Genomic DNA, 20,960 nt, shown 5'->3' with positions numbered 1-20,960 from the left:
CCTTTGATCATGTTCTTGTAGAATATAGTCAAATCCGCTTAACCTGTAATCTACACACGGCTATTCTCAGGATAACCTACATACTTTCTCATTACCAAATTGGGGACTCAAATCAAAATCGTAATTATTGCCAAAACTCCTCTATGAGGAGGGCCAGTGTTGGCAAGAAAAGGTGGAAGAGTTAGTTCATATTGTCAGGACGGCAGGGATTAGCACTTAAGTTTTATCAAATCTAACTTATATATACAACTGCATTACCAGTATTCATAATATTAATATAGGTTCAAACGGAAGGCTCTAGGTTCTTTCCATGCTGAAGATGCAACTTGCTCTTCCCTTTACCTATTTAACAATGGTGATCTCTAGGAGATCTTTGTATTAACAAAACAATATCCAAAGGGACAAGGACCAAACAAGCCTCATAATGTGACCAGATTCTATTTCTGCAAACACGCTCCATCATATTAAGCAAAATGTGTTGAACAAAGAGAAAAATGGGTGACAAGGCTTTTGTTCACAATGGCCAACAGTAAGTAATCAGAACATGGCAAAGGTCTGCAATGAGCCCTCTCAGGACAAAGAAGAAGAGTAATGGTTCCTCTTCCATTCTGTGCATCTGTACTGGGCTCCGCTGCACGTGATCTTCCACGCAAGAAGTTAAACAACTGTGTGAGCACACTGAGTCAAAAAGCACACTTGGGAATCTGCATTTCTTATTAAGATTCAAGTGCTCAGTCTCTGACAGTCACCCACTTGACCTGCTTCTAGGAGCTCAGCACACAGACCTGCATGAATATCTCTCTTCCCTCTCTGCTGTACGAACACGTTTTCTGCTTTCTGCATGATTTTATGGTCAGAGGTTAAACTGCTAAGCCTTCACCTTCCAAGAGATGCTTTTCCCCTCCCATAAAGGGCTTTCCCAGTGTGCTGCAGTCGGATTAGCTCCTCTTTCAAGAACAAAGCCTATGTCTTTGTCCCTGTTATTTGGGCGTGGAGCCCCACATCAGAGGAGGCTGTTCCTACTCAACATGCACAGTTATGAAATTGAGAAGCCCGAAAGCCTCTCTGGGTCTAGACTCTCATCCAACCAGCCAGGCAAAGAGAAAATCCTGTCAGGCACTCAGCTGAAAATTAACTAAGGCATCCTGTGGAGAACCTGATGAAGATGTGATTTCACCATACGGTAAAACTTTTCGCTGTTTAACATAGCGATAAGAGAAGAACTTTGAGCTCATTGCCTTAACAGTCTCAGTCACTAATTCCCACATGGGTGAGTCAACATGTTTTCTAACGTATAGCCCATATCTGTATACACTCCTAAAGAGGCTTGATCATGTCACTTCTTCTGCATTTAAAAATCTGCCTAACTAAAGGTACATTAAAAATTACTGTTAATTATCTTTTATTTGCAGTTTTTTAGAACAGATATTTCTGATTCAATTTTTTATTGAAATATTTATCAGTGAAGGGACTGATCAAAATACAGGTCAAAAGACAAATTTTGTTATCTTATGACATAAATATTAATTTATAAAGTTGAACAATGGTGAAAAAAACAAACACAGGTAATTAACTAAAAGTTAGAATTGGAAAAGAAATAGTAAGCAATCCATAAATACAAAAATGATTTATAAATTATTTTTAATTTTAAGATAGTGAATACATTGAACAAATCAGATCATATGAGGGAGTAAAAAAAAAATGTCCATGTCAAATCATAGATGAATTCAGAAATACCTACTGTGGAATGAAAAGGACTGCACGTATTCAAATACTGTCATATACATTATATCCACAACAACAAACAACATCTACAGTTATACAATCATAAAGGTGATGCTCAAAAGTAGATGCTTTTAATGTGGTTAATAATATTTTACCTGAAGCCGGATGGTGGTGGCGCACGCCTGTAATCTCAGCACTCTGGGAGGCAGTGGCAGGCGTATTTCTGAGTTCGAGGCCAGCCTGGTCTACAGAGTGAGTTCCAGGACAGCCGGGGCTATACAGAGAAACCCTGTCTCTAAAAAGACAAATCTAAAAACCCAAATAATAATAATAATAACAACAACAACAACAATAACAATAATATTTTACCTGGTTTCAAAATTGTCTATCACAGTAGGTTAACTTTTTTAAAAAATATAAGAAAATTTATGGAATAATAAGAACAGTTTGAGATAACACATTTGAGCTCAATTATTCATTAAGAATCAAATCACTGCATATAAAATTATATATACTGATTCCCCATGTTTTTGAAAAATAGAAACTTTTCTCCATAATTATTTCAGAAGGTAATGAGCATCATAATTAAAAACGAGATAGATGTATTCTTAGGAAATCATCAATATTTATGCACAATAAAGAAGCATGTCTTCATTTCAGGTTCACATGCAAATCTAAACCTAGGAAAGAAGCTTTCAGGGCAAAGAGTACAGAACCAAATGCACACAGCGATGGGCAAAACGTGAACTATTTCATTTCTACCACAATAGGGAAAATTCTATAAAAATTGAATATATTTCACAAGAAAATATTAAATAAAACCAAATAGCATTTGGTTAAACCTATGATACATGAATAATATAAATAATAAATATAAAAAAGAATCAGGGGCTGGAGAGATGGTTCAGCAGTTAAGAACACTGGCTGCTCTTGCAGAGGACCCCGGGTTGATTCCTGGGACCTCCAGGTGGCTCACAGTCTTCCGTAACTCTAGCCCCAAGAGCTCTGACAATCTTTTCTGGCCTTTGCAGTCACTGCATGCATGTGGCACACAAACAATACATGCAGGCAATCAACCATACATGTTAAAAATAAATAAATGCTATTTAAGTTTCCAGATTGCTACAACTGTTTCAAATGACAAAATTGAATGGGATTGTCATCATAGCACTAAATATCTTCTCCTTCTGTGAATTATCTTACCAATAGAAAGGCTTGACTTTCCCATCAGCACCATGACAGCTGTGGTGCTGCATACCTGTCATCTCAGCTGCTGAGACACGCAGGATGAGTGCTCGAGCCTAGTAGTTTGGAAAATAACACAGGCAAGATCCATGTCTTAAAAAAAAAAAAAGAAAAGAAAAGAAAAGAAAAGAAAAGAAAAGAAAAGAATATCTACTTATGCACTAAAAACACAATGTTGGTGAAGATATTGAGGAAAAATGAATTCTTAAACACTGCTGGTGGGAGGTTAAATTACTATAGCCAATATGAAGAATAGTGTGGAAGTTTCTCAAGAAAAGAGTAAAAATTGGGCTGAGAGTAATCTCAGCTTATCACACCTGAGATCCCGACATCAATCCCTTGTAACCCTCCTCCCACAACAACATCTAAATATCTACTATATGATTTAAAGAAAAGAATATCAACATATCTAAGATGCATGCACTACCATATTTACTGCTGTGCTACACTATTCATGATAGATAAGCTATGTCACCAGCTTAGACGTCTGTTGACGGATAAATAAAATGGAAAGAACAACAAAATATGACTCACTCACAGAAGAGAACAATAGCGTTACATCTGCATAAGACAAATGGAACGGCAAGGTATTTTGTTAAATAAACTAAGGAGACAGAAAGACAAACACAGTATGTTGCTTCTCATAAATGGAAGCTGGAAAACGTTATCTACTAAGTGTAACTTGGTGATTCCTAGAGGCTCAGAAGGGAAGGGCTGAGCTACATAGACGGAGGGTGCATAAGGTCTAATGAACACTGGTAGAGTGATACCTTCTGGGCTCTGCAGTGTGGTAAGGAGACTACCATTGACAGGAACCTTTATGTTTTATGAATAACTAGAATAAGCTCCAAACACAAAATAATGAATGAGATAGAAGTGATTGTGGCCTCGATTTGATTAATGTATATTATAAACATGAACTAATCTTCCAATTTTAAATTTTAAGTTTGCCATTACACATAAGCCATTCTAAGATTTTTTTTAAAAAATCTTTTTTTAGAAATTATTTATTTACTTTATGTATATGAATACATTGTAGCCATTTTCAGACACACCAGAATAGGGCATCAGATCTCATTACAGATGGCTGTGAGCCACTGTGTGGTTGCTGGGATTTGAACACAGGACCTCTAGAAGAGCAGTCAGTGCTCTTATCCACTGAGCCATCTCTGCAGCCCCCTCATTCTAAGATTTAAAAAAGAAAAAAAAAGGAAGAAATGTAGAAAGGGAAGTAGTGAAAGGAGAAATATGAGATGAAGGAAGTCTACAAGAAAGACTGTAATAGCATGATAGTGGCCATCACTGTGACATCAGAGAAGGCAACAGCATGGCAGGCTGGCAGTACACTTCACATCCCAGTGGACACCAGACAAGGAAACAGCTGGAAAGCGACCACAGTAAGCACAAGGCATGAGAATGATGAGGATCAACAGGACACATCACCAGGCACAGCTGGCATTTTCAGAAAGCCTCATCATAGCTTTATAGTTTATCTACTTAAGTGTAACTGAACATTCTTGAGAAGCTCAACTAGAATCTGAAGATTTAGCTACTTCCCACCATTCTTTCCCTGGTAATATTTAATTACTTATTTTCTATGCATAGGTAGGAATTCCTGCAGCTTCGTCTGTGCAGTACATTTATGTAGGACCTGTGAAGGCCAGAAGAGGGGCTAGGTCCCCTGGGGCTAGAGTTACAGATGGTTGTGAGCCATGTGGGTGCAAACAATCAAACTCACATCTTCTGCAAGAGCAGCCAGTGCTCTTAACCACTGAGCCAGTCCTCCCTTGTAATGTCCTCCTCCCTTGTAATTTTTTAAACCCCTGAACTATGCAGCAACTTGCATTTTGAAATTAAGAAAGGATGGAAGGGAGAATTTTAGGCCAAGAACAGCCTGTGTTGCTTCCATATAGGTAGTCAGACGCCTGGCGCTGGGTCAGCTCCTGAAGGCACACAGGCATCAGTTCAATTCTACAGCATGAATGGCTAAGTGCCTGTCAACGTAAGAAAAGACACAATGCACATATCAAATGATGCCCAAGAAGAAGGAATGAGTGGCCCCCGGTCCTGTAAAAGCTCAGTGCAGCAGTGTCGGGGAATACCAGGACAGGAACATGGGAAGGGGTGGATTGCGGAACAGGGGGAGGGAAGAGAGCTTATGGAACTTTCGAGGAGGGGGGACCCAGGAAAGGGAAACTTACTTGAAATATAAATAAAGAATATATCGAATAAAAAACAATAAAAAAAATAGAAATTTGAAAAAAGAAAAAGAAAAAGAAAGGTTCTCTTCCCATCTTCCTCAGCACTTGACCAATGAAAAAAAGCTACAATTTCCAATCTTCTAAGTGAGGCTAAGCATTGTCAAGGACCAAGTCCTTGACCAGGTAAGTATGAAGGATTCCCCTGTCTGGACGCCAAAGAATTCTCCTCCTTAAGTGCTTCTCTGGCCTGTCTGTCATACTTTGAACTTGGAGTTAGTGCCTTGGCATTGACTCAACAGCCAAGAATAAAAGCCTAGAAATAAGAGAAAATCAAGGGGAAAGAAACATGGTGCCCTAGAAAACTTCAGAGGAGCACCCTCCAGATGGCCGCCTGCTTCTCAGCCTCCACGTTCTCTTAGGCTTCTGTTTGGAGGATTTCCATTCCCAGCAGATTGGCCATTATTCTTTAGAACACAGATTAAAACTGAACGGACAGTTTTGAAAGCTGATTTAGAAAAACAGCTTTAGGGATTATCTTCAAACACGCAGGAGGTGGAGAAAGGACCAGAAAAAAAAAATGGTTCTTCAAAGCTGGCTCCAGAAACCAGCATAACTTGGACTCTAATGTCATTGTGTACCCCTGGTACTTTTAGAACAAAGGCTGCAAGTTCATATGGATGGATGGATGGATGGATGGATGGATGGATGGATGGACTTTCTTTTCCATAAAGCAACATGAGAAAATGCACAAGATACACAGATAGTTCTCTCCTTAATAGCAAAACCATGACAGTGTTTCAAAATGGAAATATCACTTCATCATATCAAAACTGAAAGATAAAATTCAGCTTCCTTGTATATGTGCATGCACAGAAACTACAAGTTGAAGCGAAGTGTCATACACAATCACTCTCTAACCTTATTTTCTTTTCAACAAGGTCTCTCCCTAAACCTGTAGTTCACTGATTCAGACCAAGTGACTATCCAGCTAGCCCTCAACATTATCCTGTCTCTACTCGTCCAATACTGTAGTAACAGGCTGTGGTGGTTTGAATAGGTTTGGCCCCCAAAGACTCGTTTGAATGTTTGGCCCACAGAGTGACACTATTAGGAGGTGTGGCCTTGCTGAAGTGGGTGTGGCCTTGTCGGAGGGGGTGTGTCACTGTGGGCGTGAGCTTTGAGGTCTCCTAGGCTTAAGCTCCACCCAGTGTGGAGTCCCAATCTCCTCCAGGCAGCCTGCATAAGAGTTCTTATGGCTACCTTCAGATGAAGATGTAGAACTCTCAGCTCCTTCTTGAGCACCGTGTCTGCTTGCAGACTGCCATGCTTCCTGCCACGATGATAATGGACTGAACCTCTGAAACTGTATGCCAGCCCCAATTAAATGTTTACCTTTATAAGATGCCTTAGTCATGTGTCTTTTCACAGCAATAAAACCCTAACTAAGACACAGGTACACACCTTATATGAGTTCTAGAAATCAAAGTGAGGTCCCAGGCCTGCACCACAAGCACATTACTGGCAGTCATCTCCTAGCCCAAATTCAGTTTCTTATCTCTGCATACACAAGATTCGAAATATATAATCTTAGCCAGGTGGGTTGGCACATTCCTTTGTTCCTAGAATTCAGGAGGCAGAGACAGGAAGATTTTGTGAGTTCCAGGAAAAACTGGTCTACATAACAAGTTCCAGATCAGCTAAGACTAAATATAAGTCTGTGTCTTAAACAAATGATCATAAATAAATAGATAAATAAATAGGTAAATAAATAAATAAACAAACCACCAAGTTAGGTCAGATTTGATTCTTATTCGGTATAGCAACTGTATCTCTCCCAGTGCTAAGGGCAGAGTGGCCCTGCTCTGCTACATGTTCTGCAAATAGACCTGCTTCACTGTTTCTCTAATTAGCAGAAGACTCTGCCTAGCTCCAGAAAGAGCATTTTAAACATCCAAGGCCCTGCTGGTTTTGTCCCCTTCCTTTTGTGACTGCCATATCTTTGCTATGTTACCCATTCTGAAAACAGCTTCCTCATTCAATGAATGCAGAGCCCACGCCCAGCCCTCCATTGCTGGTCTCTTTGAAACTACTGCATAAATGAAATTTCTTAATATAGTAATTCCTCATTATGTGGCATTAGTTCCAGTCTGCCCCATGGATAGCCACAGATGCTCAATTCTCCCATTACATGGCACAGACTAGCAGTGTGCTAAGATCTTGCTGGCAATGCCATGTACCCATGCAAGAGACGCAGTGTGCCCTCGGGCCTAATCTTATATCATCACCACAGTCTACTTGTGCCTGCTTCTTGACCTGATCTAGAGTCCGTAAGAAGGGAGTGAGGAACCCTTATCAAACTGGTCCAATGAGTGTTCACTGAGAATGAGAGCCTTTGGAGACCGACTGCGAAGGACAAGCCATGCAAACAAGGCGGTGACCACCAGAAGCACAAGGGAAGATGCTTCAAGTGGGTGGGCAGCAGGTGCCAAGCTGAACAAGCAAGCCAGGATGGCTGCAACTGAGGAACAAGGAGAAAGACGCAAAAGATGAGGTCAAAATGTGGTCGAGAGACTCAAGGCATGGCATACTAGAGGGCCACATAGGTCTTTGAAAAGTCCTTACTGTTTATTTACCAATTTAAAAAGATATGTGAATGGGGAAAGGAGAACTATGGGCAGAACAAGACGTTTTGAAAGAAGTTGTATACAAATTATTACATCCAATGTGCTACACAATGTATTGTAAGAATTACTAAAAGATGAAATCTTAACTGTGATCATTTGTGATGTAGTAGAAAGCACAATATACTTAGAGGTGCTTACCGTAAAGGAGCATTAAACAGACTGTTTTTTTATTTACAAAGTAGTTTAGGCATTAAAAAATGCTATCTGCAAAGTCATGTAAGTAGTTCTCACTCAGTGAACTTTTCTACAGGCACAGTCCACAGCAGCAACAGATGCAGGACAGACTGCAGACTAATGCTGCAAAGCACTTCTCCAAAATAGATGAGCATTGGTCATTGTCACTTTATGATGTCCAAAAGCCCTTCCCTGTGACTGTGAAGGAAGGCCAAGCTCATGGCTAGGTTACTGCATAATAAACCCGATGGACACAAAGATAAAGAGCTTCTGTGTTCTGACAACAAAAGAGGCCAGAACTTTACACATAAAGACTATTTTCTCCCTAACAAAAAGTCTCTGTTTTCTGAGATTTCTCAAAGTTACAAAGGCAAAAGGATAAGGGAAGTAAATCATTATCCTACGTGTGGATAGAGCTAGCTTCTTTCAGTCAAGATCAAACACCACTGGCTGATACAAAATAACATATCCTGCCAAGTACTCTCACTTAAGCGCTACTATCTTCCCAGCCCTGAGCTAGCGCAGCCAGCTTAATTCAGGCCCAGACCCCATACAACCTGCACTGCAACCCAACCAAGGAGATGTGAGCCAAATGAGTACACTAAGAGATTATGAGACCACCTTCCGCACACCTACCAATGGGATAAACAGTCAATGAAGCAGACTCCAAGAAAGTGCTTTCAGGTAGATTCTAAAGTTAAAACATTAAAGCAGTATAAAAATAAATCCCATATAAAGATGTATTAATGAATAATCTTCAACACGGTGTTTTTTTTTTTTTATTTTATGTGTATGGGTGTTTTGTCTGCATGTAACTAACATATGTGTACCACAAGGTTTACTGAAGTTAAAACTGGGGTGCTGGGAAGCAAACTCAGGTCCTCTGGAAGAGAAATGTGTGTTCTGTTGCTCAGGCCATTTCTACAGCCCTTTAATAAGTATGGGGAATTGTGCTTGCTTGCTTGCTTGCTTGCTTGCTTGCTTGTTTTTGGATTTTTGAGACAAGGTCTCTTCAATGTAGCTCTGACTCTCCTGGAATTCACTAAACAGACTAGGCTGATCTCTAAAACATAATAATCCACTTTCTTTCTGCCTACCAAGTGCTGGGATAAAAGGCATGTACCACCATGTCCAGCTTTTTAATACATTTTAATACAGTACTCTAAACCTAACTACCCAACTCACAACTTTAAACATAAATCATAGATCAGATATTTTTAATACCTTAACTAAAATTTATTTGGCAATCTACACAACATAGCACACAGTTTTAGCCCTGGCTCTTCCATTCATTCCATAATTCTGAAACCTTGGCATGAAAGAACTTTAAGGAACTATAGTTTCCCAACAGTAAAAGGCCACGGCTAAGAAACATGACATAGAGTTGTTAAAAAGTTCAAAGTTGGGGCTGGAGAGATGGCTCAGTGGGTAAGAGCACCGACTGCTCTTCCAAAGGTTATGAGTTCAAATCCCAGCACCCACATGGTGGCTCACAACCATTCTTAAAGAGATCTGATGCCCTTTTCTGGTGTGTCTGAAGACAGCTACAGTGTACTTACATATAATAAATCTTTAAAAAAAAAAAAAAACACTCACTAATAAGTGGATATTAACCTAGAAAACTGGAATACCCAAAACATAATCCACACATCAAATGAGGTACAAGAAGAAAGGAGGAGTGGCCCCTGGTTCTGGAAAGACTCAGTGAAGCAGTATTCGGCAAAACCAGAACGGGGAAGTGGGAAGGGGTGGGTGGGAGGACAGGGGAAGAGAAGGGGGCTTGCGGGACTTTCGGGGAGTGGGGGGCTAGAAAAGGGGAAATCATTTGAAATGTAAATAAATTATATCGAATAAAAAAAATTTTAAAAAAAAGTTCAAAGTTAACTTAAGATTATATATGTAAAACCCCATTTTGCTCCACAAGTTACATTTAAATTACACAGGAAAATATAATGTTGCACTGTTTCAAGTGGGTAAAGACAAGGAAATATGGCTGTCTTCTACAAACTGATAGTAAGGCTTATTCTTTCACAGCATGGTCCATCTAAAGCTCTGGCACCGACAGCTGAGGTGTGCACTTTGGCAGAACCTGGCTCAGCAGGCGCAAGGCCTTCGGTTCAGCCCACAAACAAAAGCCTTTCACTGATCAGCATACTTCCTAGAAGTAAGTACCTGTAACTAATGCTTCATACAACCTCCTTATTCTGCAGCACCATAAAAGTAATATGAGTTTTTATATTCTGGTGACATCATTTGTATTCCATTCTCAGATCTCTGCTATCCTCTGGAATATAACACATTTGCAGAATATCTATTTGTATATTATTCTGAAGAATTAAAAACTAGTATCTAATTTTAGGAGTATTAGAACCTAGATAGCACAATACTGAGTATACACTTTTAGTCATCAAGCACTGATAAATATAACGTAGCCAACTCACTATTAGGAATATAAAACTAAGGTAAATATTGTAATACAATAGTAAAAATATCTTTATTGGATTAAAGGAAAAGATTAGAAGAATACATGAACAGATAAAGAGGCAGTGGACTAAAACAAACTAAAGAACATATAGAACACGTAGAACTTAAAAATAACAACAATAACTCTGAGACAAACAAGTCACTCTTTGGGTTTAACAGCAGATTGGCAGCTACAGTGTAGAGCAGAGAACCTGAACACGGAGTGGGAGAAACTGCACAAACTAAAGCAACAAAGCAAAAGGACACGGAGTGAACAAAGGGCCTCTATGATTAGAGGAATTACATCAGATAGTCTAATAAGCAAGGGCTGTGTATGTTCCTAACACACATACATGCATGAAAAGATGTACAGGAAAATTATTGGAAAACAAACTATGATCTATAAATGTACATATCCAAGAGCCCCTCACAGGGAAACAAAACAAACTTAGACAAGCACAGAAAAATCACTTTTCTGAAAATTCCCCACACAGAGGAAATGCTGAAAGCAGTAGGGGGTGCACATTATCACACAAGGCAGTACTGACAAACATTTATACCGAGGTGCCATTGAAACCTATTGCTGGTGTGGTAGCACACCCTGTTAATCAGCGCTTGAGAAGCAGGGGCAGGAGAGCATGAGTTTCTAATCAGTCCAGGATGGGCTCCACAGGAAGCTCCTTGTTCCTTTCCCCACTAAAACCCACTTTTTAAAAACTAGTAACAAATGACAAAATGGCAGAATTCACCCTAATCATATCAATAAATGCATCAAAATGTAAATGTTCTAAACACTAATTATAGTCAGTAACTGTCAGACTATGTCTAAAAGCAAAATTCAATATATATTACTGACAGATATAAATAGTTCATATAATTTTATAACAGAAATAGGAAAAGAATTCATGCAAACACTAATCACTAGAAAGAAATTCTATTTATATGAAACTAAATGAAGACAGAATGTATTACTAAAGACAAAGAAATAGCATATATTAAGAGCTAGCTCATAAAATAAACTGTGGGGGCTAGAGCTGGGGCTGGGGCTGGGGCTGCGGCTAGGGCTGGGGAAGGGGCTGAGGCTGGGGCAGAGGCTGGGGCTGGGGCTGAGGCTGGGGCTGGGGCTGGGGCTGGGGCTGAGGCTGGGGCTGAGGCTGGGGCTGGGGCAGAGGTTGGGGCTGGGGCTGGGGCTGGGGCTGGGGCTGGGGCTGAGGCAGAGGCTGGGGCTGGGGCTGGGGCTGGGGCAGAGGCTGGGACATAAGCCTGCAATACCTGCTACTCAGGAGGCAGAGACAGAAGGATCAAAAATTCACACAGGACTTGGCTGCAGTGTAAGTTCAGGCCAACCTAGAGACGCTGAAACAAAAGGCGCCAAGGCACAGGGAATGCGCTCAGTGGCAAGTCACTCGGCCAGCATGCATAAGGCCAAGTGCATCATCATAACTGTGCATCTCAGATAACTTCAAAGAACATAAAACAAACACTAAGAATCTGAAAGGTGAAAATCAAATACACAATCATGAAATTCTTACATTCCTTTCTTGGTAACTGAAAGGCACAAAAATGTCAGAAAAGACATAAAATATTTGAAAAATACTACCAATCAACTTTACCTAACTGGCAATTATATACCAGGGAATCTGCACAACTGCAGGACATAAACACTAGTTATGGCACAGCGAATCTTCACCGAGATAAGCCACATTATGAGGCCATAAAGAAGAATATACATTTTTGAGGACTAATAATATAGAGTATATGCTTTGATTCAAATTAAAAGAAAAATTATAATCAATAATAACAATATATCAGAAAAATGAAAATTAAATGCTACGTTTCTAAACAATGCATGTATTAAAAGCAAGACATGGCAGAAATTAGAAAATATTTATAAGTATATAATTATGAAAGCAAATACCCAAACTTATGGGTTGCAGTTGAACTACTGCCTGTGGGTTGCAACCCCTTTAGGGGTATTGAATACCCTTCACAAGGGTTCTCTAAGACCATCAGAAAACACATGTATTTATATTTCAATCCAGTAATGTAGCAAAGTCACAGTTAAAAAGTAGCAATAAAAATATTTTATGGGTGGGGTCACCACAATATCAGGAACTGTATTAAAAGGTCACAGCATTAGGAAGGTTTAGAACCACTGTATTAGATAACATTTAATGTCAATGCTTTCAGTTTCCAAATCAAAAAGCCCTAAAGAAATTAAACTCAAAATAAATATAAAAAAGAAAATAATAACGAGCAGAAAACAACAAAACGGATCAAAACAACTGTTTTGCTTACAGGCAGGAGTCTAGCATGGCTGCCCTCTGAGAGGCCCAACAAGCAGCTGTAAGGGTCAGATGCAGATACTCACACCAACCAGTGGACAGAAGCCTGGGACCCCTGTGGTTAAGTTAGGGAAAGGCTGGAAGAAGCTAAGGAGGAGGGCGACCCCATAGGCAGACCAGCTAACCTGGTCTCAACTAATCTGGACCCCACCCCACCCCCACCGTGATCTCTCAGACACTGAGCCACCAACCAGGCAGCAAACACCAGCTGATATGAGGCCCCTGACACATACACAGCAGAGGACTGCTTGGTCTGGCCTCAGTGAGAGAAGATGCACCTAACCCTCAAAAAACTTAAGGCTCCAGGGAGGGGGCAGGTCTGGTGGAATGAAATGGGGTCAACCTCTTGGACACTGGGAGGAGGAATGGGATGAGGAAATGTCAGAGGGTAGATCGGGAGGGAAATAACAAACAGACTGTTAAAAATATATAATAATAATAATAATAATGTAAACATTAAAAAACAACAGCTTTAATAAACCAGATCTTTAATTGGTTCTCTGAAAATTTCAATAAAGCTGGCTAGCAATTAGGACATACCTTTAAAAGACAGAGATAATATATATAGATCATCAATCTTGGAAGAAAACTGGATCTTTCCAGATCCAGTGCCTGCAAAAAATGAAAATAAGGGAACTACAGAGCTGGCTCAGCAGTTAAGAGCACTGACTGCTCTTCCAGAGGTCCTGAGTTCAAATCCCAGCAACTACAGGGTGGCTCACAACTATCTGTGATGGGACCTGATTCCTTCGTTTGGTATGACTGAAGAGAGCGACATTATGTAGGATACTCACATACATAAACTAAATAAATATTTAAAAAATTAAAAGTAAGAAATTATATTAACAGCTTTGTCCCAACTAGTTTTAGAATTAAGTGAAGAAGAAAAGTACTTATTAAATGCAAATTAAGCTGGGCAGTGGTGGCACAGGCCTTTAATCCCAGCACTTGGGAGGCAGAGGCAGGTGAATGTCTGAGTTCAAGGCCAGCCTGATCTACAGAGTGATTTCCAGGACAGCCAGGGCTACACAGAGAAACCCTGTCTCAAAAAAAACAAAAACAAAAACAAAAACAAAAAACAAACAAAAAAACATAAAATAAATGCAAGTTAATCAAAATTACACAAGAAAAATACAAAAAAAATTGATTTTTTATCTTTTAAAAAATTGAATTCATAATTAAGATTATTCAGCAAACAGACCTTTAGTCTCAAATAATTATATTCATTTAATTCAATTAACTTGAATTTCTCTACACAGTTAAGGTATCATTGCAATGATTCAATTTTATCAGAAACACACAAAACATCTTCTGATGTCTTCCTAATGTTCAATAGATCTTTGGTAATTAGCAAAAAAAAAAAATAGAAATTAACTTGGGGCTGGGGAGGGACTTGATGGGCAAAGTACCTGCTATGCAGCGTAAGGACCTGAGTTAAATCCTCAGAACCCACATTCTTAAGAACAGGCTGGGTATAGTGGTGCACACATGTAATCCCAAGGCTGGAGAGAAGGAAACCAGTGGGTCCCTGGGGCTTGCTATCAGCCGTGTAGACTACAGGGGTTCCGGGCCAGTAAGAATTCTAGTCTTAAAAAAAAAGCAACCCTTAAGTAACAAGACTGGAGGTTATCACCTGCCCTTCATATATCCACACACTGGTGCACTCATATACATGAACACTCACATATAAACACATACACATAGTTCAACATGGCTGTAAAAACTAAACTTAAAAACAAAAAATCATTAGTAGATATATAATAAAAACATGTAATGTATCAGATGTACAGAGGATGAAAATAGGAAATATATCAAAATGTCAACAGAAAAATGATCAACTTTTATAATTAGCACAATAGCCAAAAATAATATATAAGTTTTCAGATGATAAATATCTTTGAAAAACTGTATAAACAGTAAAAATATTCACAGTTGGGGCGGGAGCTAAGCAGCAGGCTTGTCAGGCTTGTCAGGCTGAGAGACTACTGTGTGTGGTGCTGCACTAGAGGGTATGTAGCAGTATAAAATTGTCCAGGCTGATGTGTTAGCATCTGTGCACTGCGAGTGTCAGTGGTGTGTCAATGAGAACATCATGTTATGGCCTTGGACAGACAGCATTATAAATCTGTTAAACGTATCCAGAAATATGAACAATAGCGTCTGTACAGACGCTGGGTGAGGAGAAGGTGCTCTGTCACCCGAGAGCCGCTCTTCACTAAGTCACACGCCAGCCATTCTGCATCTGTGGGGCAATCTATGGAGACTCTGACTTCCCAGGAGTTTCAAATTCAGCAGATGAGACAGTCATTTCCTAATGAATTTTAAACTTCTCTAAAAAACAAAATATTTTTGAGCCAATGAGTCGACTTAGTAGACAGAGCTGCTTGCTATCAGCCTGATGGCTTGAGTTTGATCCCAGAACCTCTGTAACAGAAAGAGAAAACCAACTCCCACTGTCTGTCACTGCCTGTGAACCCACGGCAGGCATGCATCCATGCATATAACACACACACATAAATGTAACTTATTTTTAAAGTAATATTTATACTTAAAAATTTTATGGTATATGTTACTCAATTAGACTTTACTGAATGAATGTATACTTAGAAAATAATGTAACAATATTAAAGTTCGTCAGAACAAACCCCCATCCTTTTCTTATTCATAAATATAACCTGTTCAGTCCATACAATTAAAAGAACTAATTTTTAAATAATTTCAAAGATTATCACTATCCAGTACTCTAAACTACTTGAGTAATGCTTTAACCCTGATGGGATACTGAAGTGTTTTGACATACTAAAGTAAACTATTTTGCTAATTTTTTTACATTTCTTTTTATTTTAATTAGATATTTTCTTTATTTACATTTCAAATGTTATCCTCTTTCCTGGTTTCCCCTCTGAAAACCCCCTAACCTATCCTGTCCCCTGGTAATTTCTTAAAGCGAGGGGTGAAACCTGGTGAGGTTGAGAGCCCTTATGAACTGCTGAAAAGGGCACATCCTTGCGAACTGGACACAACAGGAAAGCAGCTCCTAGGAACGAGGGACAGCCGCAGCCAGGGTCAGTGCGTCTCTCAACCGTCAGCTGAGAAGCACTGTTTACAGTACTGGCCAATGTGCAGAGACTGCAGAATGCTCCGCCCTAAAGGGACCGTGTATAATCTTGCCACCCCTCTGAGGGCTCCCGGGGAAAGAAGAGGCTGAAAGAGTGTTGAGTGGATGACACACGTACAGAGCCTGAACGAGCCAGGCTGGACCGAACCCCAGCGTGGAATGAAGGGCCCCGCAGCAGCTGCCGGCTGCTGAGACAGGGAGAGACTGCAGTCCCAGGAACATCAACCATTCTCTCTAGAGTGAAGACCACACAGCCAAGATTGGGCAACACAAACTGAATGGGTCAAAACAAAACAAAAGCAAGACAGGAAGCTGGGTAAAAGAAAGGACTTGGATCTGAAAGACGTGGGAGGAGGGGGATGGACATGACCAAAGCACATTGTATGAAACTCTCAGAGAATTCACAAAAGTAAAAGAGCAGATCTTCTGTGAGGAGATAAGCAGCTCACATGTATTAAAAGTTTACTGACATTCCTAAGTATTTATTTAAAGTAATTAACAATACATATGCAGTGAGACAATGGGGTTCTCAGAGCAATTCAGTCTCAAATAGATGTGTTTTCAGAACCAGGAAGCCTAGACACGGTGCACACTTGGAAGCCTGGCACTTAGGAAGCAGAGTCAGGCTTTCCTCTGAGTGTGAGAGCTGTCTACACAGAGCTCCCAGGCAGCCAGAGCCACATAGTGAGACACTATGTCAGAAACATACACATCTGAACTGCAAAGATGTCTATGGTAAGCTGTCAGTTGGTGACGAACCCATTTATGACAATGTGAAATACTGAGGCACATATATTCACACAGATTTATGTAAAGGTATGATAAGATAATTAGCATGACATTCTCACGGGATGGCATTTAAAGTGGTCTTAGCTCCTTCCCATTATCTTCTTACTTCACTTGGATTACATGTGATGAGCCTAAGTTAGTATTTATACTCATGGATCAACATGCACACACCAGCAATATAAGGTACTCACAACCAACCTATCTTAGTAAGAACAAGTTTTTCTACTTAAAGTCACTAAGGTGACTCATTTAGGCCACTCATAATTTACTTGTCTTTAATATGTAAATCTATGTGTGTTAAAATTAGAATAAGTCTTAGAACTTAAGTTTCCCAGTTATCTATGTGAGTCTGGTCACTTTATCTTTATATACTTCAGTTTCTTCAAGATCTTAATATCTATTACATGATTGACAAAAATCAAATGAATAATTATGAAAGATATTTTCTAAGTTTAAGTAGTAGTAGTAATAGTAATATACACTTAGGAGCAGCATACTGAAAAATAAGGGAGACATTATATGGAATATCAAAACAATGAGCAGAGAACACGGCCTGATCTTCAGAGCTGGAGAACAGGTAGTAAAAGGTAAGCACTATCACCCATCAGCACACTCACCCCATGCCTCCCAAACACAGAGCATCACGCCAGGCATATGAAATTCAGTTACATGGACATTATTTACTGCATCTGAAAATTTGACTTATGGAATTTACTAGAACACCACACAAATATAAACGCAATACAGAACTGGGACTTACATGGAGCCAAGCAGCCAGACAATACCATAACCCAGGAATCAGAGAAAGCCCAAGCCTTCCTGTTGTCATAGGTCATCTATGGTTCTGGGTTACTGGAATCCCCTAGGGCTGGCCACTCATCAGTAGGCTCCAGGAGTGCACTGATGATGGCTCTGAGCAGAAATGTGCATGTGTGGGAAGCTCCTGACCACCTCCAGAGTCAAGAGCTGGACAGGAAATTCAAGCTTGGTCTGGGTTTCCCTAACTATCCTACTTCACAGATGAGATGAGCTCACCCGAAGAACGCAGCCTTGAGCTACCTCACTGGTAAGCACAACACGTGTGGTGATACTGAAGAAGACAGGAGTGGACGTCATGAAAACGTGAACCATGGATTTCCATTCACAGCTTGCATGGCTCTGCTACAGCAGGGGCCTGAAAGTCTGGAGCTGCAGTGCTCGGGGTAGCTACCTACACAACTTGAACAAACGTCGTTGCTCCTGGGGAAATTCCCACAGTTTACATGGGGAAAACTCACCTTTGCGGACTTTCTCACTTCTGGTATCTTAGGCCTGAATCACATGCTTGAGCCCAAGTGCCTGGTGGAGTTGCCAGTCTGAAGGCGCTCTGTGCCTCTCTGGGGCGTCAGTGAAGCACTGCGTGCTGCCGCCTGGAGCTGGTCAAGACGCCCGCCAAGGACAAGACGAGCAAGGAGGGCAGCAAGTGCGTGCCAAGCCAGAGATGCTCGCACAAAGGTTTGTTTCCCTCCGCCCGACCCCTAGGGACCTACACTCTGTCCTCTCTGCTCTTTTTAATAAACGTTAATAAAATAGAAATACACAGTATGAGTCACCATAACTGTATCAGAGCCGCAATAAAAGCAATGAGAAGTTCCAACACACACTGACCGTGGGAATGACGCTGGCTGAGTGCCTCCTGCTGTCAGTCACAACCAGGGAGAACTGGCCTTCTGTAGCTACTAGATGCAATGTTGCTAGCATACATACATTAGGCTTAAATTAGTCCTTCAGTGTAACACTTAGTCAGTGTTGAGTGTTTATTAAAACAGTGCCAAAAGTGAAATGAAGAGAAGTCACTGGGAAATAAATGTCCTATGTCCTATCACCTCCTCCTCTCCCTTATCCAGCATTAAAAAAAAAAAAAAAAGTTGAAGGCATTTTTTTTAATCTAGAGACCCCGAAAACCATGTAATAAAAACCAAAGGCAAAGGCTAGCTGTGGTCCCAGTGTTACTGACTCCTTCAGAGCACCTCTTCCCATCACCTTCTTAGGAATCTTCAAACACGAAGTGACAGCGTTCAGCAAACACTTCGATAGCAGGGGAATTTCAATCAGCCAAAAACAAAGTATACTAGTTCATTAGTTGTAATTACTTGGTTCTCAAGAATTCTGTCTTTATGAGAGCAGCAGTCTCATGTGGAGCTTTTAAAAAAAAATCTAATTTAGTAAGCCCTACATTTATTTCTACCTCACTAAATTGCACACTTCTTTGGTCACTGGGCATAGGATCATCTTCGCACTCCTTACAGCATCCCGTGACATTTTAACAGACGACTTGACAGTAAGAGAGAAAATATTAGAGAACAGGGAAGGGGACTCCGGAGAGGCGAAGGGAGCAAAATGCAAGCAGGCAGTGTGGTCAGGAGCAAAACATCATCTAAGCACTATGGAAGCATCACAGTGGAGCTGATATATTTGTATAATTAAGAAGAGTTATCAAAAGATAACGGGGCATTCCTATATGTTCAGTGGACGAACAAGCATCCAATGGAACAATGTGCCACAGAGACTTAGAGTTGAACATAATACTTTGAATGTCTGGAGGCTGAGCTGGTCACTGAAGACAAGACACACTCCTGTAGTGGCAGAATGACAGTTAATACGGAAGTTAACTAAAGATGAAAGAGCACTGTGCTCCCAGCACAGGCAAAAGATGGCACATACATCCAGCTCGAGCGTGGAAGAGAAGATGGGATCAGAGGAAAAGGACAAGGAGGAGAAAGGGAAACCGAAAGCAGAGTGAGCAGGACTGAGTCGCCTGGGCAGCAGCAGCAGAGCAGAACTCTGGGGGACAGATGCTGTGCCTCCGTGAACTAAGGAAATAATAATAGTTCTTCCAGAAAAAGAACATGCTGTTCTTTCACACTTGTAGACAAGATGGTGTCCCAAAAAGATAAACAGAGCATATAGTCCAGCCATCTTACCAAAGGACCTCACTGATGACACACAACAATCACTGTACTATACCACCTCCTAACATGAGGGAAAGTGAGGTCTCAACAATCAAACTTTCAGGCTCTAGTTGGGATAAAACTGTAGCAGACACTTAAATGTCCTGATTCCCACTTTCATCATGGCCAGCTCCACCACAGCTGTTAGGTTTCACAGCAGTTCTACAGACATCTAGGAAAACCAGAAAACTAGTCACCAACGGTATCAGGCAAGTTATCTTATTAAATAATGAAGGATTATCCTGAAGAAAGCATCTACATGACTGAGAAATAGAATGTTTTGCCAATCATGATTAGCAAATTTAATATAATCACCTACTTCGTAGATTCAAGGCCATACAAACAAAGCACCCTTATAATTCTTCATCTTTATTGTCATTGTTAAATCCTATAATTCTCCTCTGTACAAGATTTAAAATCAAAAGCCCTTACTGGTATACTGTATCATTACCTCAACATATACTAAATATGTATATATACATACAATGCAGTAAGGGGATATTAAATGGAATGTGGTTACTTAAATTATAATGAAAATTCCTGTTTAAAACATGTGTGTGTGTGTGTGTGTGTGTGTGTGTGTGTGTGCTTTGCTATTTCTATTACTCTTCACAGTTTTATGATAAAAAGAGAAGGGGCTTTTAACTGTTCTCAGTTTTAAGACTTGGTAGTGGTAGTGTTTGCCTTTAATCCCAGCACTTGGGAGCCAGAGGTAGGTGGACAGCCAAGGCTACTACACAAAGAAAGTCGGCCTTAAAACCAATAAATAAATACAAACAAGCAAACATACACACATACATGCATGCATATATATATATATATATATATATATACACACACACATACATGGACATACATATATACATATATACACACATAAGGCTCAAAAAAGCTTATCAAGCCATCATTCTAGCCCAAATGTTTCCAAGTCCATTCTCACTGTAGCGTTCTGCCACTCTACAGTGGTACACTCAAGGAAAGCAATGGAAAAAAGTAGGATCTCACCAAAAAGGCCAGGAAGGAAATAGTCTAGTGCACGTCAATAATGGGGTAGAAGACTGAGACCATGAGGAGCCTGCAACCCTGACCAGGCCAGCCCAGTGACCCCATCATTGCAGGTCTATTTCCCAGATGTGCCACACAACTACTGGTATTTTCTGTGAAATAAATAAAATTAAGAAACACTACAATCAAGACATAATGTACAATCTTAAGCAAATTGTTTG

The 20,960-nt window shown here is 40.2% G+C and overlaps 1 protein-coding gene across 2 annotated transcripts in view; it reads right to left on the bottom strand.

The window, feature by feature from the left end:
- Positions 1-20,960, bottom strand: part of Dennd1b (DENN domain containing 1B) — a 209,744-nt gene that overhangs the window by 172,402 nt on the left and 16,382 nt on the right. The gene's annotated exons all lie outside the window — the stretch shown is intronic.

The sequence above is a fragment of the Apodemus sylvaticus genome, chromosome 12 (assembly GCF_947179515.1).
Source record: "Apodemus sylvaticus chromosome 12, mApoSyl1.1, whole genome shotgun sequence".
NCBI lineage: Eukaryota > Metazoa > Chordata > Mammalia > Rodentia > Muridae > Apodemus > Apodemus sylvaticus.
The sequence above is the reverse complement of the archived record's forward strand: the minus strand, read 5'-3'. Positions and strand labels throughout refer to the sequence as shown.